The sequence below is a fragment of the Monodelphis domestica genome, chromosome 4 (genome assembly GCF_027887165.1).
Source record: "Monodelphis domestica isolate mMonDom1 chromosome 4, mMonDom1.pri, whole genome shotgun sequence".
Taxonomy (NCBI): domain Eukaryota; kingdom Metazoa; phylum Chordata; class Mammalia; order Didelphimorphia; family Didelphidae; genus Monodelphis; species Monodelphis domestica.
The window spans coordinates 329,235,012-329,253,200 of record NC_077230.1 but is presented as its reverse complement, the minus strand read 5'-3'; the positions used below and the strand labels follow the sequence as shown (position 1 = coordinate 329,253,200).

The window sequence follows — 18,189 nt, the reverse complement described above, 5'->3', positions numbered from 1 at the left end:
GGTTATGTGAGTGTCAAGAAGGAGACAGAGAGGAGAGATCGAGGCACAAGTCTTGATCATTGATAAGATGATAAGGTGTAAGGAAGAATGAAGAGTCCAAGATTGTGAACCTGGGTCACTGGAAGAATGATGAAGCAATCAGCAGAAATAGAACATTTGGAGAAGTGATGGAAATAAAGAGATAATGTATTTAATGACCAATATGGTCCACTACAAATTTGTTATCTAATCTCAACTGGACCCTCACTGGAACAAGGCTATCATATTACTGCTACTAAATTGATACTCTATCTCAGTTCTCAGAGTGGCTCTTCTAAATCTTTTTCCTCATCAAGCCATTCAGATTCTCAGCTGAGGTCCTCAACCTTATATCCTAATGAGAAAATAAAGGCCATTCACCTCCTCTCCCTTTCTTTAAATCTCAAAATCCCTTAACATCAGCACCCTATCCTCTTCTCCTCTACTCCAGTCTCTGATGAATTGATGCATCTTGACAAGTCAACCCAGTATATATATATACCCTTTTCCACCTTCTCCAACAGGATACCCTATAATCAATTTTTAATCTTTCTTATACATGGGCTCATGCCATAATCCCTACAAATATTCTCAAGTCTCTCTCTCTGTCTCTGTCTGTCTGTCTGTCTGTCTGTCTCTCTCTCTCTCTCTCCCCTTGAAAAACCCTCAAAAAATGCTACCATAAACTCTAGATGTTATCCTATAACCTTCTTCCTCCTTCACAGCCAACCTCCAGGAAAAAGTTTTCCACATTCATTGCCTTCATTTCCTCTCTTCTTACCCAATTTTCAATTCTCTGCCATCTGGCTTCCACCCTCATCTTTCAAATAAACTGCTCTCTCCAAAGTTAGCAATGATCTCTTACTTGGTCAAATTTGAGGGGTGTTTCTCATGTGTAATCTCTATTGGACCTTTCTGAAGTCCTTTACTCTTTTAACCACCTTTTCCTTCTGAACACTCCCCCCTCTCTGATATTGCTCGCTCTCTCTCTCTCTCTCTCCCTCTCTCTCTCTCTCTCTCTCTCTCTCTCTCTCTCTCTCTCTCTCTCTCTCTCTCTCTCTCTCTCTCTCTCTCTCTCTCTCTCTCTCTCTCTCTCTCTCTCTCTCTTTCTGTCTCCCTTTCCTCTCTCTGACTGTCTCTTTGTCTCTCTGTCTCTCCCTCTCTCTCCCCCTCCCTACTTGCATGATCACTTCTCAGTCTCATTGGCTGGTTCATGACTGATTGTTATGGGGGTTATGCCAGGCCTTCTTGTCTCTTCTCAGTAAACTCATCAGCTCTCCAGTGCTTAATTACAATCTTTATATGAAGAGAACTTTCAGATCTACATATCTACCACTAGTTTCTACCCCTGGGCTTCACTCATGTGTCAACAATTTACCACTGGACATTTCCAGCTGATTGTCCCATTAGCAAATTCAAACTATCCAAAGCAAAACTCTTTATCTTGCCCCCCAAATCCACCCCAAACTTCTTTTTTTCCTTTGAAGGTCATCACTATCCTCCCAGATCACAATCTTGATCTTTTTCTTGACTCCTGATACTTTATCAGTTACCAAGCCTGTTGATTCCCTTCCACAATATCTCTTACATTCATCTCTTTCTCTTCACCCCTTCATAGTGTCACCACTCTAGTTCAGCCTGTCTCTTTGTGCCTCTTGCCTGCCCTAACACAATGGCCTGCTTATTGGTTTCCTCAATTCAAGTCTTGCTTCCAATTCATCTGCCACGTGACTGCCAAAGTGACTTTCCTGAAGGGCAGGTCTGACCATGTCATTCCCCTTATCAATAAATTCCAATGGCTGTCTATTGCTCTCAGTAGCAAATACAAGGTGTCCCAAAAGTCTTAGTGTCATTTTAAGCTTTAAGACATATCCTGAATAAACTGGCTTTTGAATGCTTTCACCACCTGGCCTCAATATGACTTTTCCAACCTTGTTACAAATTATTCCCCTCCCTGCATTCTGTGGTTCAGCCAGAGGTGACTTCCTCACACACCAGATTCCATCTTTTCTCCCCATTCTGTACTCACTCCTAACCACTGCTATTTAGAGTTCCTTCTTTCCTTCCAAACTCAGCCCATGCCACCTTCTGCATGAAGTCTTTCCTGATCCTCCCACCCTTACATGTAAATAGTGCCTTCCCCCCGCAAAATGATACATGCTTTTTTTGTTGTTGTTGTTAATATACAAGCTATTTCCTCTACTAGAATCCTTTAGATCAGGGACTATTTCATGTATATCTTTGTATTCTGGCACCCAAGGGTATGCTGAAGTCAACTCAAAAGAACTATTAAAATTTTAATATGAGCATTTATACCTCGGAAATCAGTAAACCACAAACAAGGGCTTGATTTAATGTTATGCTGATTGTCTAGACTTGAGAAAGTTTTGTGTGCACATTTTCTCCCCTGGAGAATTGGTTGTTAAATATTACCAACAAACTCTTGCTAGGACTTACCATAGTTCCTGGGACATCATGGGTACTTAATCAACATCAGATTGTTTTATAAACCTTACAGATTGGAATTAAGTCTTAGAGTTTGATTTGAGCCATCTCATTTAAAAATAAACAAAGCTAACCAAGGACTTCTGGTTTCCCCACAAGTTTAATAGATTTTTTAAAGTACATTTGTTATGATCCTATGCCTGCATATATTTCAAATACATTTAAATATTAGGGAAAAAACCCTTTTGACCCAAAATTTCCTCTTAAAACCTTTGTATTTCAACATCTAATATTTTCTCCCTGGAAGTATTAAATAGAGACTTGTGCAAGCATCCCATCATGATCTAATGATTTCTATAGCAATCTCTTTTTTTAAAACCCTTACCTTCCATACTAGAATCAATACAGTGTATCAGGTCTAAGGCAGAAGGACAGTAAGGGCTAGCAAAGGGGTTTAATTGATTTGTCTAGGATCACACAGCTAGAAAGTGTATGAGGCCACATTTGAACCCAGGTTCTCTAATCTCCAGGCCTGGTTCTCTATCCACTAAGCCACCTAGCTACCCATCTCATACTTCTTCCTAAAGTAAAACTAAAATTCACAGGATTCTTAGTGATGGAGTTGGGACATAGGGACCTGAATAGAAAACCAAAAGGATCAGTATTTAGATTGTACACAGTTCACTCATTGGCAGACTAAGAAAATTGGAAAAAGTAATATGGACTTCTCAAATTTCTATATCCTCAAAATATCAGCAAGTGATGCTAACCCACCTCTTCTCTGTCCAGACCTGATGTGTGACCTTGGGTAAGTGACTTAATTTCTTTGGACCTCAATTTCTTCTTTTATAAAATGAGGGAGTTAAACTAGATTATCCCTAAAGTCTGGTCTTTTGATGCTCTAAATCAGTGATATCGAACCTTTTAGAGGAGTGAGTGATGTGAGAAATATCCTCAGGCGTGTGTGGCGAGGAGGGGAGCAGCCCAACCCCTCTTCCCTTTGGCTTTCTAATTCTGGCAAACTCTGTGCTGGGGCTATGGTGCACGTGCCTACAGAGAGGGCTCTGAGTGCCCCCTCTGGCACTCATGCCATATAGTTTGCCACCAAGGCTCTAAATCATAAAGAACTCAGCTTGGGGAACTTAAGTGTGAGAACTCTAAGTGGATGCTGTAACTAATAAGCATATCTCCTAGAGAATTGTTGGAGGCTCACTGAAAATAAATGAATTGCTAGAGTCACTCAGCTAGTGTCAGAGTAAAGATCTGAACCCAGGTCTTCCTTTCTCAACCCTATTCAATAAACAATATAGCCACTGCAAGCTAATAATCAATATTATCAAGAGTAATAACTACACAAAAACTGACTCGTATAGTGCTTTAAGTTTGGCAAAGCTTACTTACTTACATTAACTCATTTGGTCACTTCAACCACTCTATGAGATAGATATTACATTTTTAATATCCCCATTTTAAAGGGAATGAAACTGAGGCTTGGAAAGATCAAGTTACTTGTTCATGAGCATAGAGAGTCACAGGGTCAATGGTGGGGTCTGATTCCAAGGTCTTCCTGACTCCAAGTCTAAGACTCTATTTTCTCTCACTTCTCCCAGGATTAGCCCAACCTATCAAGAGGAGGAAGCTCAATTATTGTGTAATATGAAGTAGAAAAACTAAAATGCAGAGACAAACTCCAGTCAAACAAGACCATCTGATTCTTCTCTTCTCCAACCTCAGAAGGAAGTAGGGACAACACTAAATCATGTTATCTCGCATAATAAAAACCAGACATGCCCCTTCATGCTGCCTTTGGAAAACTATTTGGATAGTCAGAAAGTCTATCACCAGTGAACTCGAGGCAACACTAACAACTCTCAAAACTCATGCAGTCCCACTCAGGCCAGCCTTTCCTGACAAAAGTGTGGTGTTTGGTGGTATCGGAGTGGTGGTACCCAGACTGACTTCTGTATATATTTCTGTAGGTCAGGGCAACATTAGGTAACAAGGTGGTCATTCATGCTCTCAACAAATATTTATTGAGTATGCTTAAGGCTGCACACATTGAGAGAAGTCCCTAAGGCGACACTGGGGATCATTCAGAAGCCAAAGACTAGGAATGGGTTCCTTGGTTGAGAGAGTGCCAGACAATCTTTCACTTGAAATAGAGACATCCCCAGACCCACCCCACCAGCATCACACACAAGGATTCTTTTGCTGGAGTTTCAGTTATGTTGATTCAAGGAGGCAGTTCAGGAGTAAGGGAGAGGATGCAGAAAGTGGTTCCAAAGAGAAAACAGTTTATTTCCTATCTCATCACACTTAGATTCAAAGGCCCTGGTGCCAACAATCAGCTTATAACCTCCCTCTTGTCCCTAATCAAAAGCCATAAAACTGTTCCCTTTCCGGGTACACACCCTTTTGTGGTATTAAATCCTTTTTACAACTGTATTCCCCTCTAAGGCTGCTAAATGTCCATTTTAATCTAATTACACCTTGAAAAAAATGTGAGTCTGTTCTGGGCAGGTATAGGGTTATTTTGCTGTGATCTTATAGCCACTTAGAATGACCCTAACCAAAACTAAAAGAAGGGGGCTGCTGGACACCCACCACATTAGCCCTTAAAAGGACTATAAGTCTTAAAAGACTGGGCACCAGTTACTAATAGCCTGCCTTCTTTAGCTGATGGCTAGAGCTATCTCCCCATCTTAGAAGGGCAGTAACTGAGAGATCGAAAGGCAGTATTAGTTCATCCTTCTGAGACTCAAGTTCTGCTTGTCTAAAGACTACATCTGTCTTTGAACCACAAAGCTCCATTGAATTGGTCAGGAGACCTAAAGCATGATTCATGGTGATCATGCCACCCCTAATCTCTCCTTCCATCACAACCTACTGTGCAGTAGGGACTGGCAGTCTGTGACCTATGCTGTATCTAGCAAGTAATTGCTCTTTAGGATTTAATACTCAATTTATTTTCATTGTTGGCATTTTGTTGTTGTTTTTTTTTTTTTTAATTTTAAATTCAGTAGCCTCTGGTTCTTTAAGAGTTCTAGTGAGGTAAAATAGAGGCATGTCTTAAATCTCTCTGTAAATGGGTTCTAAATATTTTAGGCTCTTTTATTGTTCTTTTCCTCTCTGAAGATGGTCAGATTCCAAGCCAGTTGTAGAAGAAAGAGCATTTGACATCAGAAGACCTGAGTTCCTAAACCACCTTTGTCACTTAAGTATAGCTGTGTTACCTCCTGCAAGTCTCTGAACTTCTCTGGATATCAGTCTACTCTGTAAAATAAAGGTGTTTGACTGGATGGGTGATCTTTAAGGCCACTTCCTGCACTGACTGTTGGTGGTTCCTGGGTATGTGTCTGGGTGGAGAAAGCATTTGAATTCTCAGATAAATGCCCCTTTTCTTTTTTCCTTTTAAAATGTATTTTCTCCCTTTTAAATGATACTTTATTTCCCTCCAATTACATGTAAAAACAATTTTTGGCATTCTTTTTTAAAAATTTGAATTCCAGTTTCTCTCCTCCTTTCCACCCTCCTTTACTCCCTTCTCCTATGCTTCCCTCCTCCCTGAGATGGTAAACAATCTGATACAGATTTTACATGTACAATCATATAAAAACAATCAATGCCCATTTTCAAAGAAAAAATGAGCCCCATTTATATACCACCATTTCTATTGTAACTTTAATTTATGTCAATATTTATACTGTGTACCATTTTTCTCTCTTCACTTGAGAACTTTGAATAAATTTTCATTTTTTCCCACTTGGGCTTTAGTAACTCAGCAAACACGTCTAGATAGAAGCATCCTGCTTGAAGTCAAAAGGCTCCTCCTCAAAAGCCTAAGAAGGACCAGACCAAGCCCAACCCTAATTTTACAGGTGAGGAACTTTGGACGCAGCCCAATCTCTGACCCACCTTGGACCCTGCTCCATTCTGCTCAGCTCTTAGGACAGCATGCAAACTATCGCGGGGGTCCCCATCACTTTCCACTCCTTATGCCAGAACTCGGTCGAACGCACCCCATGGCACCCCTTTCCCCCTCGAGTGACTCCCTTCAGTCCCTTCTTGCCCTCTGCACGCCCCGGTCGGGGAACCTTGGCTGTGCAGCGCCCCCAACCTCTAGTGCCTCAGATTCCTCACGCAAACCCGGCGACGCAGAGCGCTTTTTACCTTCCTCTGGGGCTCAGCCGGCTACTGCCTCCCTTCCCAGGCGGTTGCCGCGGCGCCGTCTCCTCAGCCACTCTCACCCAAGCGTTCTCCTCCGTCCAGGTGCAGCCTGTGTCTCTAGTCAGAGCCAAGAAGGTGTGCTCCTCTCCCCGAATTGAGACCGGAGGGCAGGCTGGATCGATTTCACCAATGAGCGGCGACCTCCTAGAACTCGCCCCGCCCCGTCCCACCCTCCTCCGAACTTTCTCCTCTCCCAAGTCTCCTTCCCTCTGGGGCGCAGCCCTTCCCCTCCCTCCCTCCTTTCCTCTCTAGGGCCCCTCTCCGTGCAATCTTCTCTTCTTAGTTCTTCCCCTTAGTTCTACCGTTCATCTAGCTTGCTCTCTTTCTGCCCTTTTGTCCCTGCGCAGGGTTTCCCAGCTTTCCACCTCCCATCTTTCTTCTCCTTTTTTTCTGTCTCCTTTCCCAGAGATCTTCTCAGCTCCACCTTACCTTATTATCCTCTTCCTCTGGCCACACTTCTCAGTATTTTTCACCCTTCTTCAGCCTTTCTTCTGCCTCTCATTGGACAGGCTCACAGTATTGAAGTTTCGTTTTCCGCTATTAATTATAAGACCTGAATATAGTACTTGACCATTACCGAGCCCTTCACATGTAACTTCACATATATGATTTTTCATTTCATCAGAGAAAGGCAGTGCAAAGAGCAATGGACAGGAACCACCTGCGATGCTCACTACCTGGAGAATCATGAATAAATCACTCAACCTCTCTGGACCTCAGTTTCCCTATTTGTTAAACAAGTTGGATTTCAAGATCTCACAGGGATTTCCCAGTTCTAAATCTTATTAAGTCATCTTTTATGACAAAAGTGTTGTTTTTCACTCCTTCCAATAAATATGTTTCTAAGTAAGTAGAGGGAGAGGGGAAATGCCCTTTCCCCTCTTCACCAAGTCATCACACATAGCAACCTTTGAGGTCAACTGGTTAGGTAGTGCAATGGGTTAAAGCCCCTGAGTTTCAATTCATTAAGATAGGAATTTGAATTCAAGCTCAGAAACATCCTGGACCCTGGTCAAATCACTTAAAACGCTCTTATTTTTGGTTTCTTCATCTGCAAAATAATAACAGCACATGGATATTTAATAAATGCTCCGTTGACTGAGTGACCTACCTTACCCAATCATTTTGAGAATCAAATACATGCAAAGTTCTTGGAGAAAGAACCAACTGAACAAAGAAATAGAAGCCCTGGTTTCCAGACCAGACTATTATTTGTTAATCACTTACCCTCTGTGAGACTTTTACTACCCAACTCCAAGAGTTATTGTGAAGGTCAGAGGAGTGAATTCATGTTAAAAATGCCTCTTTAGCTACCGGGGAGGAGGATGGAAAAAAGGAATGAAAGTTGCTATTATGTAATTTGTATACTGTTAAATGACAGTATGTGCCCTCAGAAATCCTGGGACTGAAATGAACTTTTGCTCTTCCCCATTTCCTTCCTTTCAACATTAAGAACCCCTGGAGTAGATACTTTCTAAGTCTGATAAGATACTTTCAACATTACCCTCCCCCATCTCTTGTCCTGGGATGATTATTCCGAGTCTTGGCTGCCCATTGAGGTGTGCCAGCTTTTTCTTTCATAGATTCATAGAATGCTAGAGGCAGAAAGGACCTTATCAGAGTTAAAATGGACCTCAGAGGTCATCTCCTCCACTCACTTCTGAACTGGAATACCCGATGTAGTATTCCTACCTGATAAGTGGTCATCCATCTCCTACCACAGATCTCCAGGCAGAAGGAACCAATCCATAATATTTGAGAGAGCCCATTCCATTTTTGAAACTAGTTGCCAACTTCCTTAAAAAAAAACACAGCCTGATTGCTTTACAACTGAGGAACTAAATAATAATAACAGCCAGTCTATACACAGCACTTTAAGGTTTGCAAATTTAACAATATTATCTCATTTTATCCTCATGGCAACCCTAGAGGATAGGTGCCATTATTATCCCCATTTTACAGAAATGGAAGCAGACAGATGTTGAGTTATTCACCCAGGGTCACAGAGCTAATAAATTTATGAGGCTGGACTTAAAACTTGGGTCTTTCTGACTTCGGACACAGAGCTCTATCCAATGTACCTAAGTATATGAAATGAGATCCCTGAAATGAAGTAATAAATATGGGATTGAATTTCCATTTTACTGACTTACTTGGAAACATATTAGTATCTGTTCAGTCAATAAATATTTATTAAGTACAGGCTATGGTGAATGCCCAGTGCCATGTTTAGTGTTGGAGTTATAAGACAGAATTAACTAGCTGCCCTGCCCTTCTCTTGGCCTCTCATTGGAAACAGTAAAATGAGGAGACTAGTGTTAGCATAAAGGGAAAAGAAGTAGAGGAGAGTGGGTGGGAGTGGCATGAATTCACTTGGAAATTGTCCCAGAGTCTTTTTCTTGGTGCAGTACCTGCCACAAGCCCAGATGATTCTATCTACTTAAGAGAAGTAGCCTCAGGAAAGACTATATGTTTTAGGAGCTGTGCCATGATTTCTGTGGTTGCAGAGTATCCTGGAATGAAGCAGGAGTCTGGGGAGTTTTGTGGCCATGACCAGGCAGCAATCAGGCCTTTGGCGTATCCCATCATTGTGGCCTTTTAGAAGCACTCCTGACTGCCCTTCCCATAAAAATGGTAGCCACAATATTTGTATTTGGGGATGAGGCTGTGATGACGGGTGTTGTAGGTCATTAGATTCTGAACATTATCTAAACCCTCCCTAAACAACTGTCCTGCCCCAAGATTGTGTCCAGTCCAGCTGTCCAGCGATTTTTGTTGTTTAAAGTTTGAGCATGCTAACAACTGAACTAGATGGCTTTTAAGCTACTCTAGCATGCTGTGATTTTATAGTCCTGATTTCAAGGAGTTTATGGCGGAGTTATCCGTTTATACAGATTAAATTTGGAGTGTCTGGATAGGAACAACAGAATCTCAGTACTGAAAAGAACCTCAGAAAGCTGGACAAACAGGTAGTCTTCCCTTAAATCATTTAGTGATGGGGTGTTGAAAATGGGAAGGATTTTTTAAAAAGAATAAAGAACTGGAAAATGGTCATTGTGTTAGGTTGGGGTGATTGATGTTAGACCATAATTTGGGGTTTCTCAGGTGGATTGATGGTGGTTTGGTGGGTATATTGGAGTCACAATGATATTTCATAAAGCAAATCTAGAGTATAGCTCTTCAAAATACCATGATGTGCCATTTTTTTCCCAAGTAATAAGGATGTCGCAAAAATGTTCTATTTTATCAGCAAGGAGGCAAATGTTTGCACAATGGAAGGGTGAGGTATAGTAAGCATTAACAAGTCTTCCGTGTACATATTATCAATATGGTATAGAAAACTAAGTTGCCACCCTTATTACTATTTTTGATATGATACAGAACATTGAATTGCCACCCACATAAACTGGGGGATTTTTTTTCCATTTAAGGATCATGGGATTTAAGAGATGGAAGCTATTTTAGAATGAATAAATAAAGCAATTATTAAGCACTTGCTATGTCCAAAGCACTATGCTAAGTGCTGGGGATACAAATAGAAAAAAGGGAAATGATTTCTAATGTTAAAGAACTCACATTTTAATGGAGGAGAAAACACATATGGAAGGTTTCAGCTACAAGTCAGATGAAAAAGTCTCTCTTGGTCCTTAGAGTATATCAGCAAAGCAGTTGGGAATGTTAGAGGTCATCTAGTTCAACATGCTCATTTTGCAGATGAGGAAACTGAGGCCCAATAAAGCTAAATTATTTGCTCAAGATCACACAGGCAGTAAATAGCACAAACTCGAACTAGGACTCTAACTGAAGTCCTTTAACTCCAAATTCAGTCCTCTTCCTACTACTCCCATGACTTCATCTTTAAGCTATGTATTTATATGACTACTTCCCAACAGAGCTTGTTGATGTTTCTGAAACCCTATAAAATTATGTCTAGCTTGGTAATGTGGTTAGATCATTTCCAGCAGTAAGTATCATATATATGGCATTTAAGCACAAAAATCAGAAATGAAGCAGGCTTAGAAAAGCCAGAGTTCTGTTCTTATAAATAATATCCCAAACCCACAAACTACTTAAACCTTTTGAAGCAGAATAAATTCTGCATTTTTAGCAAATTTGAAATTATGCTGGAAACTCCTCCACAATATTTAATGATACCATTCATTTGTATGCAGTTTTATATTTTACAAAGGATTTCTATGTTAAATATCTTTTTTGAGCTTCGTATCAACCCCAACACATGGAAAAAGTATGGATAGATTTTATATTATTTTTCCATCTTACAGATGGACAAACCAAGGCTCCCACAAATCCATGATTTGTATCAGGACAAATGCATGGTTTTTGATCAAATTATGACTAGAACCTAGGTCTCAGTCATCTGGTCTAGTGGTCTTTCCACTATAATGCACTGCTTTCAAGTGGTTAAGATGATTTTGGTCTAATTATTTACAATAGTTATAAGCTATGCTCTTGTGCACTGATCATGTTTTTAAAAACTTAAAAAAAGATCATGATGTTTACTTAGTTGTGAATCTGTATTCATTTTTAAAAATTATTTTTGTGCCTTTCATCCCAGAATCTCCAGTTTATGTATGAACATTAATTATCATGCCACTCTGAAATTTCTGGATTCATTTGGACAGTGTTTAGAATAAATCTTTTCAGAATTTTGATTTCCATAGATAAAAATAATATTTATTCCTAAAGCAGGGAAATTGCTTTATTTAATGTATGATCCTTACTGATCAAAAAGTCATAAAAATATCTGAATTGGAAGGAATTTCAGAGGCCATCCAAAATTGTTTTGTTTTTATCTTAATATTCTTAGCACCGATTGTAATGCTCAAGATATAGGAGGAAAGTAATATAAGCTTGTAGAATGGAATTGAATCTAAGTCAGTTCAAACTTTTGCAAGAAAATTCCTTCTACTCCATAATCAAAAGGTGGTTTCACACTTTCTTTGCAGCCCTCCAATGATGCTGAATTTATTGCCTCCCAAGATGATCCAATTCCTACTTTTGGATAGCTCTATATTAGGAGGTTGCTCCTTCCCTCAAGCCTACATTGGTTTCTTTGCCCCTTTCAACCATTGCTGCTAGGGCCAAGGAAAACAAATCTAAACTCTCTTCAGTGTATAACCCCTTCAAGTACTGGAAACAGTATTTCCTAACACCTCTTTCCCAGACAAAACATGATGCATTTCTTTAACAGATCTTCAGATGGTATGAACTCCAATCTCTTCACTACGCTGGTGGCCTCCTCTGAATATCCTCCAGTTTATTCATGTCCTCCATAAAATATGGCATCCAGACTTGAATACAATATTCTATTAGAGTCATTGTAGAATAAATACATAGATCTCTTACCTTGCCAGTTTTGAATACTGTACTTCCTAATGCAAGCTTAGATTGTTTTAGGTCTTTTGAATGCCATATGACACTGCTAATTCATATTAAGGAACCCATATATCCAATTCTATACTTGTAAAGCTGATTTTTAACCTACCCAATCATAAAACTTTGCATTTTTTAGCCCTATTAAAATTTTAGCCTTATTAAATTTAATCTGACTAGATTCAACCCAATGTTCTGACCTGCTGATATTTTTGAACTATGATTGTCATCAGTGTGTTAACTATACCTTTCAGCTTTATATCTTCAGAAAATTTGGCAATAATGCCTTCTGTCTTTAATCAAATTACTGTTAAAAATGTTAAATGGCATATGACAACATTGATCCATTAGAGATCTCCCTCCATGTTGACAGTGAACCCTTAATGACTTTTTGGAACTGACCATTCAACCAGTTCTGCAAATATGAAACCATCCTATCATCTAGCCCATAATTTTCTGTCCTTTCCACACGAACAGTTTGTGGCCACATCACATGCTTTGCTAAGCCTATGTAAGCTCTTCCAAATAATTTCCCCAGTTTTAATAGCCTTAAAACTGTAAAAAAGCAATAAGGTTATTCTGGCATAACCTGCTGTTGGATGAAACCATTTGTGATCATTGCTGCCTTTTCTAGATATTTGCTAACAATCCTTTTCAAAATAAGCTCTAGAAGTTCTTCAAGAATCAAACTATTTTATAGACTCCATTACCTTCCTTTCTAAAAAATGAGACAATATTTGTCCTTAACCAGTCTTGTGATATCTTTACTCGTCTTTGTTATTTGTTAAGCATTAATGGCATTGATTTGTCAATTACACCTGTTCTTTCTTGTACTACCCCAGTATATAGTGTTGATGGTGTTTTTGTAGTTGTTGTTTTCTGAGTCGATAAACACAAGTCAAAAAAAAACCAGAGGATGCTAAATAGCTAACAGGGACCTTAGAGTCATCCAATCAAATCCCATGATTTTATAACCGAGGAAATTAGGTCCCAAACAGATGGAATTACTTACCTAAGGTCACATAGATAGTAAGAAGAGTCAGGATTTGAACTTATTAACTAATCATGTTCCATTTTTCTTATCTACACTCCCATTTCTTAAATTCTGGTTAACTAAAAAAAAAAGACACTTTGCACTCAAAGTAGAAGATAATGATTTGTTAAGAAGTTTATACTAAACCTTTAGTACACAAAGTCTGAACCCAATCTTAAGAGTCCAGGGTGATCTACAGACTAGCATTATAAAGTAGAAATGAGTAAGAAAGATTTCAGTTAAACTTAAATTTCTTAGGTGAATTTTGAAACTCCGTGTAACCAATAAATGCTCTAGATCATTTTTATCCCAACTCCCACCAAGGAATGTGGTCTCCACAATTTATGGAGCTATATTTACCCCTCAGGGTTCCAGGAGTTCTCTTGAAAGGTCAGGGATCATTCTTCCCATCATCTTGAGCCCACAGTGGTATGTTTTCCCCAAAGATTATCACATAAGAATTAATTTACTCAAGACACTTCTTAGCTGTGTAACCCTAGGCAAGTCACTTAACCTCCATTGTCCGGTCTTTAACACTCTCCTGCCTTGGAACCATCACACACCATTGATTCGATGGAATCCAAGTTTTTTAAAAATTAATTTAATCGGTTAGCCTTAAAAAATTTTAATGGAATAATTACTAAGAGGTACACTAAGAACAATTGGTACAACGCATTCTCCTAATACTCTCTCTCCCCAAAGCATACAAAGCCCAGAGGAAAGGGGACTCAAGTTTAGAATACAAAAGGTTAACATGGCTTCTATTGCTGGAAATCTTCCTGTCATTTGTGAGGTGCTCAAGAAGTTCTCCTTTAAATATAATCAGCTTCTCTTCTGGGATCTCTGTAGAACTATGGCTCTGGCCTGCCCTTGGCTCTCAAAACATACCCTCTCTCCAGCCATGGCTGTCATGAGAGAGGATGCAAAGACACCAATGCGAAGTCAAAAATCCTCCAGACTCTGTAAAACTCCCATGGTCCTCCTCTGGCCACAAGGAATGAGAGTGGAGAGGGGAGTCCTGGCGGAGGCTCTTCCTTCCCTCCTACAGTTCCTCCTGAAAGATGTGCTCACAAAGCCACATTTCCTCCAATACCTGGAAGTCTATCCCTTCTCAACTTGTTTGATGATTTATAGACAATCCTTGAGACACAGCCAAGTTTTCTCGGCCTTTCTGGACACAATTCTTGTGCAACATCAATCCATTCAAAGGGTCTTTAGCATTTAGTCTAGGGCCTATGAGGGGTCAATTGATTTAGACATTTTCTCAGCTAGTTAATATATCAAAGTTAGAGGTAGAGGGCAGCTAAGTCATTACTAGAGACAGGAGGTGCCAGTCCATTTCTGACCATGGACACTTCCTAGCTGTGTGACCCTGGATAAGTCACTTAACCCCTATTGCCTAGCCCTTAACACTCTTCTGGAACCAATACACAGTATTGATTCTAAGATGGAAGGGAAGAGTATTTTTTTAAAATGAGGTAAGATGGTTTCAACCTCACTGTTATACTTGGAAATGACTGCCTAGAAAATCATGGAAGTTGGTAGAATATCTTCCTATAAGTATGAGGGGGGAAAAAAAGCCCTTTAGTCCGATGCATTTCCAGAAAAAAACTTCATGCGGTTAGGATAATACAGGGAAAAAATCTTTATGTAATATTCCCTCTGGGCTGTTTTTTTTTTTTAAACCTGGCACTAATCCTTGAGAGTTGGGTCCCCTTAGGGTTGCTGCCTTTGCTAAGATCTACAGTATACCTTGTGGATTTGTACTCTGCTATTATTATTCACAGGGCCTAATTGTATGCTTACTATCAACAGCTAGCTGGTAGGGAAAAAAGTGGCTCAAAACAAGTGTTGTTGTGATGAAAGAGTCAGGATAATAAAACAATGTAAAACAACACCGCTCACAATCCTGTGGGACATTCAGCACAGATACAGGGTCTGCATGAAGAAAGGCCACAGATTTTGAGTCCGATGGTAATGAGAACTTGTGGCCAAGCCTTCTCGGGCCTCTTGTGCTGATTCACGTTCTTCCCTCTCCTTCGAAGTCCTCCTAAAACTCAGCTCTCAGTGGCCAGGCAGCTCTCTCCTGTGCTGCTGGGGTTCTTGTTCCTGAAAGCTGCTGCTGCTGGTCTCAAGCCTTTCTACATCCAGAAGTCCTGGGAGGGGGGTCTCTACTCCCTCAGCTGGGACTTGAATGCTCTGAAATTTTCTCCAGTGACTAGGTGGGGTATCTTCTTCCTCAGTTATTTAAAGCCTTTAAGGAATATGGCCAGTTTTTAGCCCAGCTGATTTTCAGCCCAGTCAATTGTGCTACCCCTTCTGACGCAGAGAAAAGTGTTTATACTTTGTACAGTGTTAACACTTTTTTGCTACATTTAGTATCTTTGTCATCTCTGCCTGTATCCTTACTCTGTCAACTGTATTGGGAAGGGTGAATCGAATCCCTCTCCCAGGATACTAAACATCAAATATTTCTAGTAAGTGGCTGATATCTAAGATTTAAAGAGAGTTAATAACAACATAAATAGGTAGGGCCCAATTCCATTCTCCAATGGATCATGGTCAAAGGATATGAATAAACAGTTCTTTAAAAAGAAAGTGTAAACTAGAAATAACCATGTGAAAGATTGCTCCAAGTCACTAATAATAAGAGAAATTCAAATCAAAATAACTGTGAAGTTCCAGTTCATACCCAGAGAACTGGAAAAGATGACAAAAGATAAAATAAGCAGAACCAGGAAAACATTGTACATGGTGACAGCAATATTGTGGAATGATCAACCATGACAGACTTAGCAATTCTCAGCAATAATGATCCAGAATTATTCTGAGGGACAGATGACAAAGAATGCTATCCACCTCCAGAGAAAGGGCTCTTGGAGTAGGGATGCAGATGGAAGCATATGATTTTTCACTCATTTGAGTATATGCTTTGAGGGTTTAGTTTTATAAGATTATTCACTTACAAAAAGGAACAATATGGAACTATGTTTTGCATGATATATAACTGAGATTGAATTGCTTGCCAGCTCCAGGAGGTAAGTAGGAAAGGAAAGAGGGACACAATTTTGGATCATATAACTTTGGAGAACTTATGTGGAAATTTGTTATTAAATGTAATTGGTAAAATAAAATAAAATGAAATCATTTTAAAAAGATGACAAAAGATGGTACTAGTCAATGCTGGAGAAGCTGTGGAAAGACAGGCTCACACTAAAATTTGGTTAGTGGAGCTAAGAATTGATCCAACTATTCTGGAAAGCGATTTGAAATTGTTAAAAATTAAATAATATGTCCATACTTGATGAGCCAGAGATCTATCTCACCACTAGACCTACTAATGAAGTAAAAAACAGAAAGAATATTCCCATATATATTATCAAAATAGTCAAAGCAGCATTTATTTTGGTTGGTACCTATGATGTGAAAAGGAAGTATTCTTTGGGTTTTTATTATCTTTTTTTTAAGGAGATGTTCTTTGATAAAGGAATAGCAAAGAATTATGGTTCATGAATACAATGAAATATTGCTCTACTGTAAGAAATGATGACTGGGATGAATTTGGAAAAAAAGAGTAAGATTTATATGAAATGATACAAAATAAAACAAAAAAAGCCAAGAGATCAATATAAGTAGTGACTACAACAATGCAAATTAAATGCAACTCTTTAGCTGACACCCCAGTAACTCATAATCCCCACCTCCCACAAAAGGGCTGGGAAAATGTGTTTCATTCCCTTCAATGCAGAGGTGGTAGGCTAGGTATGGAATATTGCACCTATAGTTAGGCACCATAACTTGATGATTGTTTTATTGAACCAGGACCATGCTGGAACCAGCTCAATTTGGAGAGTTATTTGTTAAATTTTCACTATCTATACTTTGGGAAATTGGAAAAGCTACAAATTGATTATTTTGTTAATTATCTATATGTATCATGAATTTTTGGAAAGCTGGTTGTCAAATGCTTACCAGCACAGTCCTGGTTATATTGCTTTTTTTTTCCTCTTTATTTTTAAACCTCTGTTACAAGTAATGGCTTACTAGGTAGGAGAAAGGAGGAATATATTCAGACAAATTTGATATAGCAACAAAAACCTCAATAAAGTTTTTTTTTAAGATTTGCAATCATTTTTTAGATATATGCAATTATAAAAAACAAATGATTACTGGATGAACATAATGGGAAGATGTGAGTTGAAGTTATTAACTATGTGACCTTGAGGAAGTCTCTGAATCAATCTGGGACTGAGTTTCCTTAACTTTAAAATGATGGGATCTTGCTAGTTTCTTTTGATTACATTTAAAAATTTTTGTTAAATATCTGTTGTGTGCATAACCCTGAGATAGATGCTGGTGAGACCCAAAGTTACAAGGATGGTCAGTACCACATATCTGGCATGCCATATCTAGCATAATAGAAGAATGCAATTCTACAATGCTAAGGCCTCCATACCTTTGTATATAGCCATCCTCACACCTGGAAAATTATCTTCAGATAGATAAAGCATTTATTAAGCTCTTACTAGTCATTGTTCTAAACTCAACTTCTCCTCTTGTAATCTTAACCATCCTACAAGCATTAGTTCAAAAGTTACCTCTTTGTGCTAGGTGACAACAGAATGCACCGAGCTCTGGATATGAAATCAGGAAGATCTGAGTTCAAATCCTTAGAAACTTACTAGCTGTGTGACCATGGGCACGTCACTTCACTGCTGACTACATCAGTTTCTCATCTATTGCATGGAGATAATAATAGAGCCTACCTCCCATGGTTATTTGAGGATCAAAAGAGATAATATAGGTAAGATGCTTAATATAGTAGATGCTATTATATTATAATTATTATATTTTTTATAAATTTATATATATAAATAAATATTTATAAATAAATTTATAAAATAATAATAATATAAATATTACTGTTATTTTTATTATTGTTATTATTATAGCCTTTCCTGATTCCCCCAGTCAGAAATGACCTATCATTTCTTGGGCCTTGCACAGGACTTTTTTTAACTCTCCACATTCTTTTCATATTATATTTATATTATAATTATCTTTTTGTGTAT

At 38.9% G+C, this 18,189-nt stretch overlaps 1 protein-coding gene across 12 annotated transcripts in view; it reads right to left on the bottom strand.

Moving 5' to 3' along the window:
- Positions 1-18,189, bottom strand: part of SYTL2 (synaptotagmin like 2) — a 195,614-nt gene that overhangs the window by 150,189 nt on the left and 27,236 nt on the right. For 10 of the 12 annotated variants that reach the window (XM_056794903.1, XM_056794901.1, XM_007490861.3 and 7 more), the window contains exons 2-3: positions 7,120-7,227; positions 6,634-6,802 (exon numbers count right to left, since the gene is read on the bottom strand). The exons of 1 other annotated variant lie outside the window; for it this stretch is intronic. The gene's annotated coding sequence lies outside the window, so the exon portion shown is untranslated. The remainder of the gene's footprint in view (positions 1-6,633; positions 6,803-7,119; positions 7,228-18,189) is intronic. One more of the 12 variants, XM_056794902.1, reaches the window with a different exon arrangement.